The 16134-nt window shown below is 52.3% G+C and overlaps 1 pseudogene; it reads right to left on the reverse strand.

Moving 5' to 3' along the window:
• Window positions 1-420: 420 nt before the first annotated feature.
• Window positions 421-15847, reverse strand: LOC141579006 (hemicentin-2-like; annotated as a pseudogene).
• Window positions 15848-16134: the final 287 nt, after the last annotated feature.

A 16134-nucleotide genomic window follows, 5' to 3' on the forward strand; every position in this document is an offset into this window, starting at 1 on the left:
AAGTTTAACTGTACAGAAGCACCTGCATGAACACACTGGAAGGGGTGTGGACACAGGCAGATAGTTGAGAGTTTCATGGGGACTGAAGCTTCTACTATGTTTTCTTTCCATTAGGACTTTCTGACTCAGGAGAGCAAGGCTCCCTGAGTTCAGAATATTCTCTAGAATCTCCAGCGAGAGTGGGGAACCAGACTGACCCTGGCCCAGAAGCCTGATATGTGTGTGTCTACATGTTGTCATGTTTGCATCTCAGGTGTGTCTGTGCGCATGTCCACGTGTTTGTGACTGTGTCTGTGCACCTGTCCACCTGTAATCATGCTGACATGTGTCTGTGTGTGTATGTTAAGGCCCAGCCCTGGGAGTCGGAATGTCAGGATCCCAGGTCCCCACACCCCATGGCTTCTGTTTCCCCCTCAGTGCTCAGGGCGTGATGTCGTATACCCCAGCCACCTACAGGATGGCCGGCAGGAGAAGGGGGCCACCCTTTGTCCAAATAGAGATGGAGGAGGCCTCAGAGGCTCAAGCCAAGGTCAGCACAGGATCAGGAGAAACAGACCCCGGGCAACCACGGAGTAGGTTCAGGTCTTCTGTCCCCAAGGACAGAGGAGGGGGCCACTGCAGAAGAGGGGGCAGTTCAACCAGGCAGAAGGAGCACTGAATCCAGAGGGAGAGGAAGAGATGGAGGATGAAGCCAGGGAAGAGGAGCAGACAGAGAGCAAGGCCATGCCACCAGCACCACCACTGCTCAATGTGTATTTTCCATGGGTTTTTAAAATCTGTATTTTCTGGCTGAATTGCTGTGGGACTAAGAGGAGCTGTGTACCTGGGAGAAAACTGAGCTTTATCCTGTGTGGGGAAGTGGTCAGAGTGCCATAGGGAGGCCCAAAGAACCACAGGTACCCAGAACCTGCAAATGAAGTTCAAATGCAAGTGACCAATGGGGGTGGGGTACACGGGGCCTCGCAGTCCAATGTCACCTCATCACTGGCCTTAGTCATGACCCTCAGAGGCTTGTCCATGTCATGTGACCTCTTCATACGGATCCTGGGCCTGGCTGTTGGCGGAAGCATCAGGGACTGTGAGCAGAGCAGGGAACCAGGGATGGGGCACAGAGGAGACCAGCATGGTGCCCCCAAGCAGCTGAGATGGTACTGCCCCCAGGGAGGTACAGGTCAATGGGCTCTGTTATAATGGAGGAGTGTAAGTTTTGGGGTGGGCTCAGATCCGATGGTTCCCCCAGTCTCCCCCTACCTGTCCACGACCATCCTCCCTGTTGGAAGCTTGTCTTGCTTTGGTGACCCTGGAATGGTCCTCCTGCCCCAGTGTCTCCACTCCTCTAGCTTCTTTCTGTCTGGTTTCCCTTCCCCAGGGACATTCTGACAGGTTCTGTCCTCCCTTCTCATCCTCAGTCATCTCAAATATTCTCAGGAATAAATGGGATTAATCACCAGATGATGCCCAATCTCCCTGTGCTTCAGGTCCAGGGGAACACTGGTTCCAAACAGTTCAACATACAATTAATTATTTAATCACAGTTGTGATGGGGGCTTTAAAGAGGGCTTTCCAGAGAGTTCACAAGGTGATTTGACTCAGCCTGAGAGGCCAGAGAGAGCTGAGATCTGACTGAAGGGAGAAGTCAGTTGTGCCAAGAGGTGAGGAGGGAATGGCATTCCAACAGAAGGAACTGCATGTGCAAACGCCCTGAGACAGGATGGATAGTTTAAGGAATTGAAAGGAAGTCAGAGGGCCTGGGCACAAAATGTCAGGGAGAAGGGTGGGTGAGAGGGCTGCCAAGGGGGTCCAGTGTACAGCCTTGTGTCTTTCCAAGGCTTGTTAATCTGATAGCTTCCCTACATCTCATTACAGGGGGCTGTGTTGGAATTATTCTTGGTACCATGAGCATGCTCATATTGCTGGGGACAGTGTCATGAGGGAGGACAGCTTTCGTCTACATGCTCTTCAGAGGGGAAGAATTTGGAGGTAGGATTGACAGGGTGCAAAGAAGATGCAGGTAAGGTCAGATTGTCCATGCCCTTGCCTCCCATGTCTCCCAAATCCCTCTCCCAAGACAGGAGCGGCCATCACTCACTGTTGACAGAAAGCCGCATCTCCTGGCTGGAGAAGCCCACAGCGTTGGTGGCCGTGCAGACATAGGCTCCTGCATCGTGGGCAGGTGGCTGGGTGATGACCAGGGTGCCATCCTTGCTCACATTGTAGTGGGGATTCCTGGAAGCCAGGGCATTGGTTTCCTGCTGTAGACCACAGGTGACATCAGCAGAGCCCACACTCCATGGCGGCAGCTTGCATCATTCCTCTCCCAATGATGTGCTGGGCCTACCTCTCTTGTTACCTTTATGGTAACAGGCTTCACCTACCTTGGTCCAGGTGATGAGGGGGTGGGAACTCCTGAGGCTACACAGGGGACAGAGGCTGGAACCCCTTCACTGGTGAAATGGTGGGTGGCAGTGGGCTGGATTCTAGGTGGCACTTTTAAAAACAAACGAACTTCATAAACCAAAGTTCAGAGGAGCATTATTCACAATAGCCAAAAGGGTGGAAACAATCCAAATATTCATCCATCAAAGGACGATGGATAAAGAGAATGTGGTGTGTACATATGGAATATTACTCAGGCTTAAAAAGGAATAAATGTCTAATAACATACTATAACATGGATGAACTTTGAAAATATGATGCTAAGTGACATAAACCAGACACAGAAGGACAAACACTATGATTCCATTCATATGAGATGCCTAGAAGGGGCAAGTTCGTAGAGACAGCAGTAGAATGGTGGTTGCCAGGGGCCGGGGGAGGGGAAAATGGGGAGTTAGTGCTTAATCAGGGATGGCACCTGGTCATAGAGTTTCAGTTTGGGAAGACAAGAAAGTTCTGGAGATAGACGGTGGTGCTGGTTGTGAAAAAGTATCCCACTGAGTTAAAAAACCCATCCTGAAACTGTGTCCCATGGGGTTAACAGAAACTGGCAACTAACAGAAATTCTTCAGCTTGTCTTCTAGCTGGTTAGAACCCCCTCTGCTTGAGCCCAGCTTCGCTGAACGAGCTCGCTTAATTGTTTTGCTGCAAATTGCATGCCCTGCAAGCTTCATGCAGCCTAAACAATAAGATGTTTACTCCAGTTGTTTTCCAGGAAGTTGAAGTCAGCTGTGTCTAGTTTGAGCTCAAGCTGGCTAAGACTGGCTGGGACCACCTACCCTAAAACTGGGCCCCGGGCAGGTGTCCGATGAATGACGTTTTGATGTCAGAGGGCCAAAAACTCCACTCTCCGATCAAGCTAGGCACCTCCATTTTTGAACGTGCATCCCATGAAGAAGCAAGCAACGCAGATACACCTGCACAGAACACCATGACCTCACCTTTTCCCTACCTGCAATCACCTTTCCCCATGCCTGAGACCACCCTGCCTCTTTGTCCCGTAAATATCCCAAGCCCCTCGCCTTCCAGGAGGCAGATCTGGGACCTGTTCTCCTATCTCCTTGCTTGGCTGCTTCGTGAATAAACTCTTTCTTTGCTGCAAATCTCGGTGTCTCAGTGTTTTGTCTTGTGTGTTGGGCAAACAAACCTGGTGGCAAAACAATGAGAAAGCTACTTATGCCTCTGAAATGTACACCTAAAAATGGTTAAAATGGTAAGTATTATGTTATGTGCATTATACCATGTTTTAAAAAAAAAGAAACAATTTTAACAGGAGAATACAGCCATCACTGTTATAAACTGATGCCCCAGACAAAGGGCAGCCTGTGTCTAGGAACCAGCTGTGTCATTTCTTAACTCTGGAACTTTGGATAAACCACTTAATCTTTTGGTACCCATATTCCTTGATCAGCAAAAAAGCTAAATTGACCCCAATTCCCTGCCCACTCTCTGGGGAAGGACAGATAAGAAATGGCAGAAAATAGTGTTCACAGGACAGAATGAACTTGAAAACAAGTGCCAAATCCGTCTTGGGCACCATCCAGATTTGCAGGCATTAAAACAGGAGGTGGGGAGAGATTGGGATCTCTAAGAGGACTGGGGGAGGGGGAACTGGCATGGAAAATTCAGGAGGGAAAGCCGGAAGCCAAGGGCTCTGACAGTAACACTCCAATCCTTTAGGGAGGGAAATGCCCTCCCAGATTCTCCCAGGTGGCCAAAGCCAGCAAGTCGATGAGTATTTGTTGGACGGAAATGAAATGAGCCAGGAGAGCTTGATGGCCGGCCACCTCTGCGTGGTGGGAAGTTAGGGGGTGACGCCCTCTGCAGAGGCAGCCTTCCCTCATCCTGTGATGTGGTGAGTTACCCTGCCTCTGTGAGCCTCAGCTCCCTTAACTTCAGAATGTGCCAGTCTTTGAAACCCACCTCTTGGAGCAACAGAAAATTAAGTGAAACACACACCGAAGCTCTCGGAGGTCTGACACATGACACACGGCCGACCTTCGATCACTGTTATTAATTGGATTTATGAGGAGGCAGGACGGCTGGATTCTCGACCCAGCCTCCTTCTGAACCTCGGTTTTGCTCTACCAAATGGGGAACGATGAATTCTTCCTGCTCATCCCTCAGGGGGTTAATAAAGCAAAGGACAGAAACAAACAAACAAAAAGAGGATATTAACATCCAAGATAAATGACAAAATGTTACTGAACTTAGTTTAAACTTCTTGCCTTATATTAAAAAGAACGGTGGTACCTGGTTGGGTGGGTGAAGGGAAACGGAACTTCCAACACTGCGGGTGGGAGAGTAACTGGGCAAAATACACGAAAAGCCCTAAAAACGTGCAATCTCTGTGAGTCAAAACTCAGGTACACATTAACAGTTTATCCAAAGGAAAGAACTGATCATGTGGGCAAAGGTGGAGCACAAGGACCTTCAGCCCAGGTGTTCACGCTGGTGAGAAACTGGACATGAGGGGATAGGTTAGATACTCCCGGCTCATCCAAACAGGGGACAATGCAGTCTTAAATGATGCTTTGAGTATTATTAACAGAAAACAATTATAATATATTGTTGCAAGAAACACTCAGGTTGCAAGACAGTAATATTACGTGGTTCCAGTTGGTTTTTAAGTATTTGTATGTATGTGCATATAAAGAATTTATATATAATTTTTATAAAGTATATCATGTAAAAATAATTTATATACAATGTACATAAAGAATATATATAATATATATACATTACATACATACAGTGTATGTATGTTTACCCGTACAAGCTCATGTGTATAGAAAGGATAAAAGATACACACTGAAATGTAAAATTATTCTGGTTTTTCGTAGCTACTGGTATGGGAGGTTTATCATTTTTTTTTTTCTTGTTCAATCTCTAAATTTCCTACAGTGAATATGCACTATCTGGGCAATTTTTTAAAACAAAGGTGTTTAAGATCAAGTTCCTCCCAGGGGCCTTCCCCCATCCCATCCTGTCCCCTGCCCTCCCACCACCACTACCCCAGGACTCACCCTGGACAACCAGGTCCACATCCCTATGTTAAGAGCCTGCCGTGTTGGTGACCACATACCTCCCTGCATCCTCCAACAGTGCTTGGTCAAGGTTAAGGCTGCCATCTGCTCGGATGGAATGCCAGCTGCCAGGTGGGAGCTGGTAAGATGAGGAAGCACCAGCTTGTTTCAAGGGCCCCACTCAGAACCGGCTAAGAGAGAGCCCTCCAGAAAGCTCACTGCCTGCAGGCCAGTAGGGGGCAGCCTGGACTGAGAGGCCAGGGGTTCAGAGAAGGCAGGGGGGTGGATGTCACAACCACTCAGCTCCCACCACTTCCCTGAGACTTGTCGACCCCCACAGACCCTCAGGGCCAGGTGGGCCTGACCCCTGGCAAACCGTTGACCCTACTCTCCCATGGCCAGCTGGACCAGGGCAAGGCATCTGACCCAAGGGAGCCAAGGGAGCCTCTCCTGGAAGTGCAGAGTTGGGGCCAGAGCTTTTACTGAGTAGGGGCTGGAGCTCCGAGGCCCTTCCACACTGAGGCCACAGAGAGAAGGGACAACCCATCCATGTCTGTGGGGAGTGAACAGAGCCACGCGGAGCAGAGCAGAGGTGTGGCCACATCAGAAGTGGTCCCAGAGAGAGAAGCATCCTGGTGGCTGCCCCAGTGTGTCCCCATCAGGACCAGGGTGGGGCGGGGAGTGCTGGTCCAGAATGGGGCCTGAGGCAACTTCTGTAAAGAAGTCCAGCCAGTCCATCCTTGATGAGGGGCCCAAAACTTTCCACCAGGCCTGAGCCCGCTTTGGGCCTCCCTGTCCCTGTCCCATGAACTTGGTTGTACATTCTGCCCTCAGGGTCCAGGAGATTCTCCTGGCTGTCTTGGTACTGGACCCTCTGAGGCTCAGCGAGCTTGAGGGGGTTTCTGCTCCTTGCGCTTGGCAGCTGGGCACGCACAGGTCCACCCAGTGTCCCCACTGAGCCAAAACAGGCTCTGCGTCTCTGGCTACTCCCCGTCCTGATATGGATGAGGCCCGTTGGATTATACCCAGGCAGGTGGCTCACTGCCCCAGCCCACACGCCCAGGCAGGGTCCTCCTTGGGGTCACATCTAATTACACAGCCTGCAGAGGGTGTCATAGGCACGATCAGTATCCAAGCCTGTACGATCCGAGAGCGGGGTCTTTCTGTACTGCATCAGGGCTGGGACAACGGGGCTAGGACCAGCTCAGCGGGAATAGAAAGATGCCACACAGCCACTGCCTCCCTGCATGTCTAGTGTCTGCCATCTGCTGGGGTGAGAGCACCTCTTTACAGCCTCCAGGGCAAAGACCCCAGGATGTCCGAGGACAGGCCACAAGCACTGAAGAAAAGGGAGCAACAAAGAAAGAGTGAAAAAGAGAGGGGAAACAGAGGATAATAAAGAAAATCAAATTGATGGGAAGGGTCAAAGCAGCCACTGTGCACCCAGCAGTGTGCCAGGCAGCCACGCCAAATGTTAAGCTGCACAGGTCCCGTCTCTGCCCTGGAACCATCAGAGTTTCGGTGACAAATCTGTTGTGTCTGTGCCCCCACTAAATGGCTGCTTCTCAGCTACAGCACTAATGAAGCACAAGGTCCTCCGGCCAAGGACCTTACAGGTTGAAGGGTTCCATCAGCGCATTATCAGAGAAGGCTCTGGAAAGAGGCAGGAAAGAGGGAGGAAGGAAGAGGACATTCCAAAACAGGGGAACCGCTACATAAAATAGATAAACCACAAGGTCCCACTGTACAGCACTGGGAACTATGCCCAATACCTCGTAATGGCCTAGAATGACAAAGAATCTGAAAAGGAACATATGTGTAAGTGAATCACCATGCTGTACACCAGAAATTAACACACTGTAAATCAACTATACTTCAATAAAAAGTAAATAAATAAAAACCAAGACAGAACAAAACAGGGGAACCACAGAGCGGAGGCTAAGGCGTGAAGGTGACAGCGCCTCCACCTGGGCACCAGGAGCCCAGCACTCACCAGCCGGCCTTGAGCCAGCGCCTCTCAGGGTGGGGCCTCCCAGCCAAGACAATGCAGGGCAGGGACACAGGCTTCCTCTCCAGTACCCGGACGGTGGAGGTGCTGCTGGCGATCTGTGGGGGGGGTCTGTGGGGAGAGGAGACAGTGTCAGACATATTGGATTCCTGTGGGTGGTCATTCAGGGGACAGAGGCCCCTCTCCCCAGTGGAATCATCAGGGTTGGGGATCCTAAAGGGTCAAAGGGCACACTTCTTAGGGAACACTGCCCAGGAAGTAGGGGTCCAGATACTCCTCTTAGAGAACCTGGCTATGGACACACCTGTCCCAAAGGACAGGCAAGCATGGGGGCCTCCCCAGGGGTGCCCGGCCTCCCCACCAAGCCCTCCTCTCCAGACCCACCAGCGAACCATGTCCAGTCATGATGACGCAGGCTTCTGCCTGCACCTTCCCAAAGACATTTTGAGCTTCACAGATGTACAGGGCGTGGTCTTCAGGGACCACACCTGAGGAGCAGGAAAGAGGCAGGCCTGACTGTCAGAGCAGACCATGGCTCCAGCCCCCACAGGCTCCAGCTCCCCAGGTGCAGACAGAGCCCTGGGCACAGCCTGGCCCTGCAGAGGTAAGAGGGCTGGGACAGCAGGGAGGAAATAGATGGGGGATACGGCTGGGCCTTGGAAGGGTGAGAAAGCCTCAGTTTGCTCATGTGTAGAATGGGGATCATTTATCAAAACCTGCACCTTGTAGTGTGATTGGAGGGGTCAACAGGTGGTGCAAATACAGAGCTCAGCACTGGGCCCGGCACGTAGTAGATAACAGTAGCAGCAGTGATGGTGACGAGCTGGTGATGGTGATGACGAGGGACGCTTACTCTGTGTCAGGAACTGTGCTCAGAGACTTACATGTATTCATTCCCCAACGATTTCTTAAGGTGGCCTATTACTAAGCCCAGGTGGTAGGTACTGTCATTATCACTAGCATGACTGGAATGATGTGAATAGTCCCCCAGACAAAATACGACCCTGCATCAGCCTGACCCAAGGCCAGACCTGGCAGTCAAGGTCCTACTCCCGGCCACCCAGTTTGGGGACTGAGGGTGTTGGAAGCCATTTTGTCTCCCTGTCCACCATCCCTCAGCCCCAGTCTCTTACTTTCAAAAAACAGCACTCCTGAATCAGGCTGCCCAGTCCTGCTGCCCCGCCTGGGCCCCAGTGGCTGGCCATCTCCATGGTGCCAGGTGACTGTCTGCGGCAGCAGCCGGTGGCCCAGCACGCTAGGAGGGTGCTCCTCCCTAGTCCCATTGTGACATCCCTGGGCAGCTCCTTCAGCTCAGGTGCATCTGCAGGGAGGTGACCGGTCAGCCACACCCCAGTGGCTGGACGCACGCAGCCCTTAGAGCACTGTTCCAAGGACTGCTTCCCCTCCCATTTCTGGAAGGTTCCTTCTCTTCCAGCCTCACCCTTGTGAAACTGGGGCTGACCCATCTCCAGGGCTCCAGGGCAACCTGAACTTGGCAGTGTCCACACCTCGCTTTGCCCAGACGTGCAGGGAAGCAGCATGCCTGCTCCCGGCGATGACACCTCCCGGAAGCCCACCTCTGGAGCCCACTTCACAGGAGCCCCAGCGCCTCCAAGCTCCCCCACTGCTGCCCTCCTCCTGGGCCACAGGAGCTTCCTCTCACTGGTGCCCTGGACTCCAGCAACCATTTCCATGACCCCAAAGAGCCAACTTCTGGGGAGATTCTAGAACATCTTTATTTAAGTACATCTTTCTCTGCTTGCTGAACGTTTTGTAATAAGCGTATAAATCTCTACCACAAAATCAAAACAGGCCGATAAATAACTTGACCTTATATTTATGGTCCCAGTGGGACACTTGAGAGTGAAAAGAGCATCCTTACACCGGGATGACAGATCTCAGCCAGGCCGCCCTGCGCAGCCTGAGTTAGAAAAAAATGTTCAAGCAACACACAAGGGTTTATTTTCTTAATTTCTGTCCCACACCCCCCAAATCCCATGCCCTTCATACAAGGTAACCACGGTTAACAGATTGTAGTGTTTCTTCCAAAATTTTTTCTAAGCATTCTCTTACTTTTATAATCAGGGAGTGGAAATAAGTTCTTTCCCAAACCAGAAACTCATGATCCTTTCCCCCTTTCTGCGGGCCAGAAGCAGGTCCAACTCCAGACAGGTCCAGGCCCTGTGCCCTGCAGCTTCTGGGCACTGTCCTCAGGTCCCTGTCCCCAGACCCATGACCTGGAAAGTCCCTCGACCTGTTTTTAACACATTGCATTCAGCACCATGGAAAACACTCCGCCTCTTTCTTCTTGCTGTCTCTTTCCAGAAATCTCCCCTATCCATCCAAATCATGACATCAAATTTCCCTCCTGGCTTCAAGCAGTACGGAAGTTCAAGGGAGACATAGACAGAACTTGGAAAATCACCTCAAAGGAAGAAGACAGTCTTGGGCCCAACCTCAGACAGCACCCGCCCGCCCCTGTCCTTTCTCACTGGGGCCTGGAAGCTGCCGCAGCTCAGAATTCAAGAAAGCCTCTGATTCAGGTGCCTCAGCTGGGGTTACTGGTCCTGCAGAGCCCTGGCCTTGTGGGGCACGGCTTTGCTGTTCCCCCTCCCCTTCCCCGGGCCTCCCAGGCAGAGCTGAGGCTCATCTCCAAGGACAGGTACCCCCAGAGCCTGCCTTCCCCACTCTACCCAGTGCCCCGCAGGGCTCAGCTCAAAGCTCCCTCCTCCAGGCAGGCCTCCCTCCCACTGTCTCTCTCACACTACTTCTTGACCACCTCTGTCCTTAGCCAAACAGCCCAGCTTTGTGTTCCAACTGTGGGATATTGCAGAGCACGATCTCTTCCCTGTTCTCCTCCCAGTCCTGCACTTCCCTCGGAGAAGCAACGGTTGACTCGTAATAATAAGTGAATAACATGTACAAAGGTGAGCATCTGGAATGCCTACTGACAGCTATGGTGATGGTGCTTTTAGAAACACGATTTCATTCGTGGTCTCAATAAACTTATGAAATGGGTATTCTCACAACCCCATTTTACAGATGAGGAAACTGAGGGCCAGAGAGATTAAGGAACCAGCCTGAAACACAGATCAAAGTCAATGGCAGAGTTGGGATCAGAGCCCAGGTCTGGCTGCTGCTAAGGTCCAGGCTCTCAGCCGCCACACCCCTGCCTTCCCCCTATTACTCAGGGACAACTTGGCACCTCTTCTGTGCTCTCCAGAGGTGAATCCAAAAGCAGCTAAATTCTAGTCTCAGATCCTGCCCAGAAAACGGTGACTCGGTCTCCCGTGCAGCCATCCCCCTGTTCCTCATTGGAAACCCCTAAATAAGGCAGGACCCCAGAACCCTGTACGGCAGAGCTGAAGGTCCTCTGGTCCCCTCACTGTGCAGATGGGAGACTGAGGCCCAAGGGAGGGGCGGGGCCAGTCCTGATCCTGCAGCACGTGGCGGGGCTGGGCTTCCACTCCGGGCTCCTTCCAGGGCCTCATCCTCCAGGCTCAACCACCTCTGCTTTCAGGCTCCAAGCCCCCTCCTCACAGACTCCCAGGTGACCCTCTGCAGGGAGGGACTGTGAGGTAGCTGGCTCTACCGCCATCAGATTTCCCCAGAGATGGCCCTTTCTGCCTTGGCTTTGGGCAGGTCTCTAGGGCAGGAGCTGCAAATGCCCCAAGACAGGCCTCGCACCCATGGACTCTCTCACGCAACTTCTTGACTACAGAAGCTGCTGGGCTCCCTGGGGAGTTCCAGGTCTCATCAGCTGACAGCTGCCATGTGCCAGTGGGGAGGCAGCTCTGTGAGGGGACCCTGGAACACCCAGGAAGAGAGAACAGCCCCCCTGAAGTATGCCAGCCAGCAGCCCAGGACAGGGCAGGACAGGAGGGTCTGGCCACCTTGAGGGCTGCCTCTGCCTGTCCCTGCAAACCCCACCCCTGCTTTCCCGACTTCAGAGGAGCCAAGACTGCAGTTAACGACATCCAGCAGATGGGGCCACTCCCCCCAGCTCCCAGGGATTTTCTAGAAGGAAAGGTGCCCACCGATTCTAGGTTGGCAACACCTTGACAGAAGTGACGACTTCCCTTCCTCTGACTTGGCGTCCAGGGCAAGGGACACTGGCCTGAAGGCCTGAAGCCCAGGCAGGGCCCCCATGCTGCCGCTGCCCACTGGGGAACCTGGGTGAACCCCTTTACCACTCTGCCTCAGTTTCCCCATCCAGAAAGAGGTAACTACTTTTACCCTGGTTCCAATGCTTTAAAGATCCAGGGCTCTTTATCATTGTCTGGAGACCCTGCAGCCCCCATCTCCTCTGCCAGCCCCCCAGTTCCTGTGACTCAGAGCCCTGACCCTGCTTGGGAAGGAGCACTGCTATCAGCCTTGACTTAGTTTGGCCAGGAGGAAGGGGGCTGGGCTCAGGCCCAAAGACTGGACAGATGGGCAGGGTGGGCCATGGGAGAGGCCGGCCTCAGGCTCTGCCCTGCACTTACAGAGAATGCCAGGGTGTCTGTGAATGAGACAAGGCTGGTGGGTGGCCTCGGCATCCCCCTCCTTCCCCCATAGAAAGATCTGGCAGTTGGGCCTGGAGCCACAGCCCTATTGGCCAGGGCTGCAGTGTGACTTTCACGGGCCTCTTTCGAGAAAAAAATATTTTAAATTATATTTTATGATTGTTTATAAAGACAAACCCAATCCAGGCTGGATTCATTTTTATCTATTTACTATTCTTCACTTTCTTCTTCTGATGTCAAAAGAAATTCAAACCAGAACACTGACCAAGGGCCCTAAAAGTGTCACATACTCTGGGCCTGGCCTCTGGGGCCTGATGGAGAAGCCGCCCTGATACTGGCCAGACCTGCCACGGAGCCAGGCTCTGTTTCTCTCCCACTGCCCCAGGCTGGCCAAAGGGTCTTTGCTCCCACAAAAGCACACCCCTTGCCCACGTGCTCATCCACCCAGCAAGCAGGCGCTTCAGGGTTGGGAATAGGAAGCAGAGATTAGAATCAGAGGAGAGAAACAGGGCTGCATGAACACCAACTTGGAGAGAACTCCAGCAGGGCAAAGGGAACTGAGCTCAGGGCAGTTGTAAAGTAAAATAGAAAGGCCACCAAACTAGGGGAGGGGGGCCCACCACGAAGCCTGGTCACCAGGCACGTGACGAATCACCCCGCCTCACCGGGTCCTTGTCAGCCCTGCCCATTCAAGCCTGGAGTGAAGTACATTATCTCATTAAACCTCTTGAGGACTTTATGAGCAAGCCTCCACTATAATCATCCCCATTTCACAGATGAGGAAAATGAGGCTCAGAAAGGTAAATAAATAACTTGGCCAAACAAGCAGCAGGACCTGGACATCGATCCAGGACTCTTCTCTGTCAAACACCAGATCCAGAGGGAATGCCAAAGCACCTTGCAGGGTGGCCCCGAACACAGGCCCTGGCTGGCAGTGCAGAAGGAGGCTGCCCTCCTTTCTGTGCCCCAAATGCCACCAGGAAGCGGGTTCCCAGCTGAACAGCAGGAAGTGGGCACAGTGCCCACCCATTCCCAGCTCTGGCAGGCTCTGCCAACCTGGCCAGGAAGGCTGCACCACAGGTGCCAAGCAGATGGGCGGGAAATTCAATCTCCCACCACCGCTGCCAGGCCAGCTCACCCCAGACACACAGCTGTTAGGCCACGATCCACCTCGTCCCTGACCTGAAGGCCAGAGGCCACCAGTGGCCCAGTGGCCCCAGAAGCCTGCTTCTAGGATGCCAGCCACCTCCTCACTCTGACGGGGGGAAAGGGCCGCAAGACCAATGGCTGGCAGGTGAAAGGCACAGGACGAGGCAGGCACGTCAGCCTGGGCCCCAAAGAAATAAGGCTTTGCTAGAAAGAAATGAGATATTCAGCAAAGGATGACTCTTGTAATGATGCCAAGAGCAGCCCTCCCTAGAGCCCCCTCTCCACTGACCCAGGACCCACTGACTAATCACAACCACAGTGGCATTTGGCAGCCCACCGTGTCCCAGGTCTTTGCGATCTCTCCCTCACACAACATCCAGGAACACTTGCAGTTGAGGAGCCCGAGGCTCAGAGTGGGGAAGCAACGTCCAACTCACCTGCTGAGAGCATCAGGATCAAGTCCAGGGGCTAAAGGCCTCGACTATGGGTTCAAATCTCAGCTCTGCTGCTTGCCAGCTGTGTGACCTTGGGCAAGGCACTTAACCTCTCTGTGCCTCGTTTCCCCCATCTATAGAGGGGATAATGATAGAGCCCATCTCAAAGGGCTGTGAGGAGGATTTCAAGTTGGTACATGAAGTGTGCTTAGCGCTGGCCCCAGCATGTGGCAGATTTCATGGGAAGTTTTACTTCTAGTTTTATTATTATCTAAACCTATAATTTTCCACACCCACCCCACCCACCCGAGCGCCCAGCCACACAGTACACTCTAGAAACAGAAAGTCTGAGCACACTCTCCTTAAAACCTCTCACTGCCCCCACAGAACAAAGCCCAAACTCCACCAGGCTCCCTAACCCGAGGCTGGGAGTGACCCACAGCAGGGCAGCCGCCTCGGCCTCCCCTCTTCCCACCATCTCTATGTCCCACTTGCTACCTTGTTTCCCTTCCCATGGGGAGGTCTGCACATGCTGTTCCCTTTGTCTGAAACACTGTTCCCCAGCTCGACACCTGACTGCTTCTAGGCTCAGCATAGATATCACCTCCTCCAAGAAGCCTTCCTGGCCTCCAGTGCTGCCAGAGACAAAGAAGCCACCCACAGGCCCCGAGAATGCTACTTCTAAATGCTCGATACACTGAATATTCTAATTGTCTATTTACCATCTCTTTTCTTTTCTTTTTAAAAAAATTTTTAATGGAGATACCAGGGATTGAACCCAGGACTGGGCACTGGGCACAGGGCCTGGCCACTTGGTGACCGTGTCTCAGAGGAATAAATGATGGAAATGAATGAAGGCTAAGGGTACCTCAAGCTTGAGAGGATCCCAACCCTGAGATAGCACCATATCCCCCAGGGCCAGACCCTCCTGACTAAGCCCCTGTGGGGAGCCCCTTGGACATCCCATCCAGCCCAGTTAAGTACATTGTCCATTCTCTGCACTTGCCCAGAACTTCTAACACCTGTCTCTCCCATTGTGGCCACAGCCAACCCTCAGAGCCCAATCCGCTCTGGTTCAGCATGCCAAGGAGCCATGCCCACAACTTCTGAGCAGTTCCCAGTGCCCGGGATCCAGGCCTGGAGCTTAGACATCATGACAATCACAGCCAAGGCCATGTACCAGCCACAGAAGACTCCAACCTCCTCCTTGTCTGTAAAAAGGGGGTAACTGCTTCTCCATTTATTAAGCACTCATGATGGGCCAAACCCTGTGCTAAGCATTTAATGTCTGATTTCACTGAACCCTCACAACAACCCAGTAAAAGAAGTAGTGTGGTCAGCTCCATTTTACAGATGGGGAGACAGAGGGTCAATGACTTGACCAAAGCACATAGATGGTAAGTGATGGAGACAAGACTGGAACTCAGGTCTTGGGCATGACAATGCTCGAGTTGAACCAAACTGTTTCTGTGGTAGGCAGCCTCCAAATGGCCCCAGTGACCCTTGCCTCCTGGTATTCACACACTTGAGTGGTCCCTGCCACCTACCATGTACCAGGGTTGGTCTGTGTGACCAACAGAATATGGTAGGAGTGATGGCATGTCACTTCCAAGACCATGACTGGTTATAAAGACTACTGCTTCCATCTTGGATCCTCTCCATCTCCATCTCTATCTCTCTTGACTCACTCTGGGAAAATCCATGTCACAAGAAACCTTCTGGAGAAGCCCATATGGGTAAGGAATGGAGGCCTGCTGCCAACAGCCACATGAGTGAACTTACAGTGGATCTTCCAGCCCTGGTCGAGCCTTCAGATGATCAAAGTCCTGGCCAATGTATTACTGGCCATCCCAGGAGAGGCCCTGAGGCCAGAACCAGCCAGCTAAGCCACTCCAAGAATCCTAACCCTCCAGAACTGTGAGATAATAAATGCTTATTGCTTTAAACCACAAAGTTTGTGGGGCAATTTGTTACACAGCAAGAGGGAACGCATACACCATCTCCCTCTGAAACCCTTGTCCCACATACTCTGGATCTATATGATGCAAATTCCCCACTGGCAAGCTACATGGCTACATTCTCGCCTCCCTGCTCAGAGGTAGGGCAGGTGGTAGGGAGGGGGGGCAGGTGGGGACAAGTTATACACTCACGTCCAACTTCCAGCCAGATTTCTGGCAAGGTGTAGCCCAACTCATTGACAGCTCGGCAGGCATAGATGCCAGTATTCCTCTCCTGAGCCACCAGGATCTGCAGCATCCCAGAGCTAGAGGCCTCAGGGGCCAGAATCATTTCAATACCCCCTGGACCAAAGAAGAGAAAGCATCAGGCAGGTACCCATGGTTGCTGTGGAAGGCCAGGGAATCAGGCTGCCTTCCTGACCCTGCCCTCCTGCAACTTCACAAGGCTGGAAACTTGGAGGGGTGAGTGTAAGGGAAAGGCTCCCCACAAAAGTCAGGACCCCTATTGTTTAATAGGTACAGATTTTCAGTTTTGCTAAACGAAAAGAGTTCTAGAGATGGATGGTGGTGGGGGGGTTGTATGACACTGCAATTATTCCTAATGCTACTGAACTGTAT

This window comes from Camelus bactrianus, chromosome 11 (genome assembly GCF_048773025.1).
Source record: "Camelus bactrianus isolate YW-2024 breed Bactrian camel chromosome 11, ASM4877302v1, whole genome shotgun sequence".
Classification (NCBI taxonomy): Eukaryota; Metazoa; Chordata; class Mammalia; order Artiodactyla; family Camelidae; genus Camelus; species Camelus bactrianus.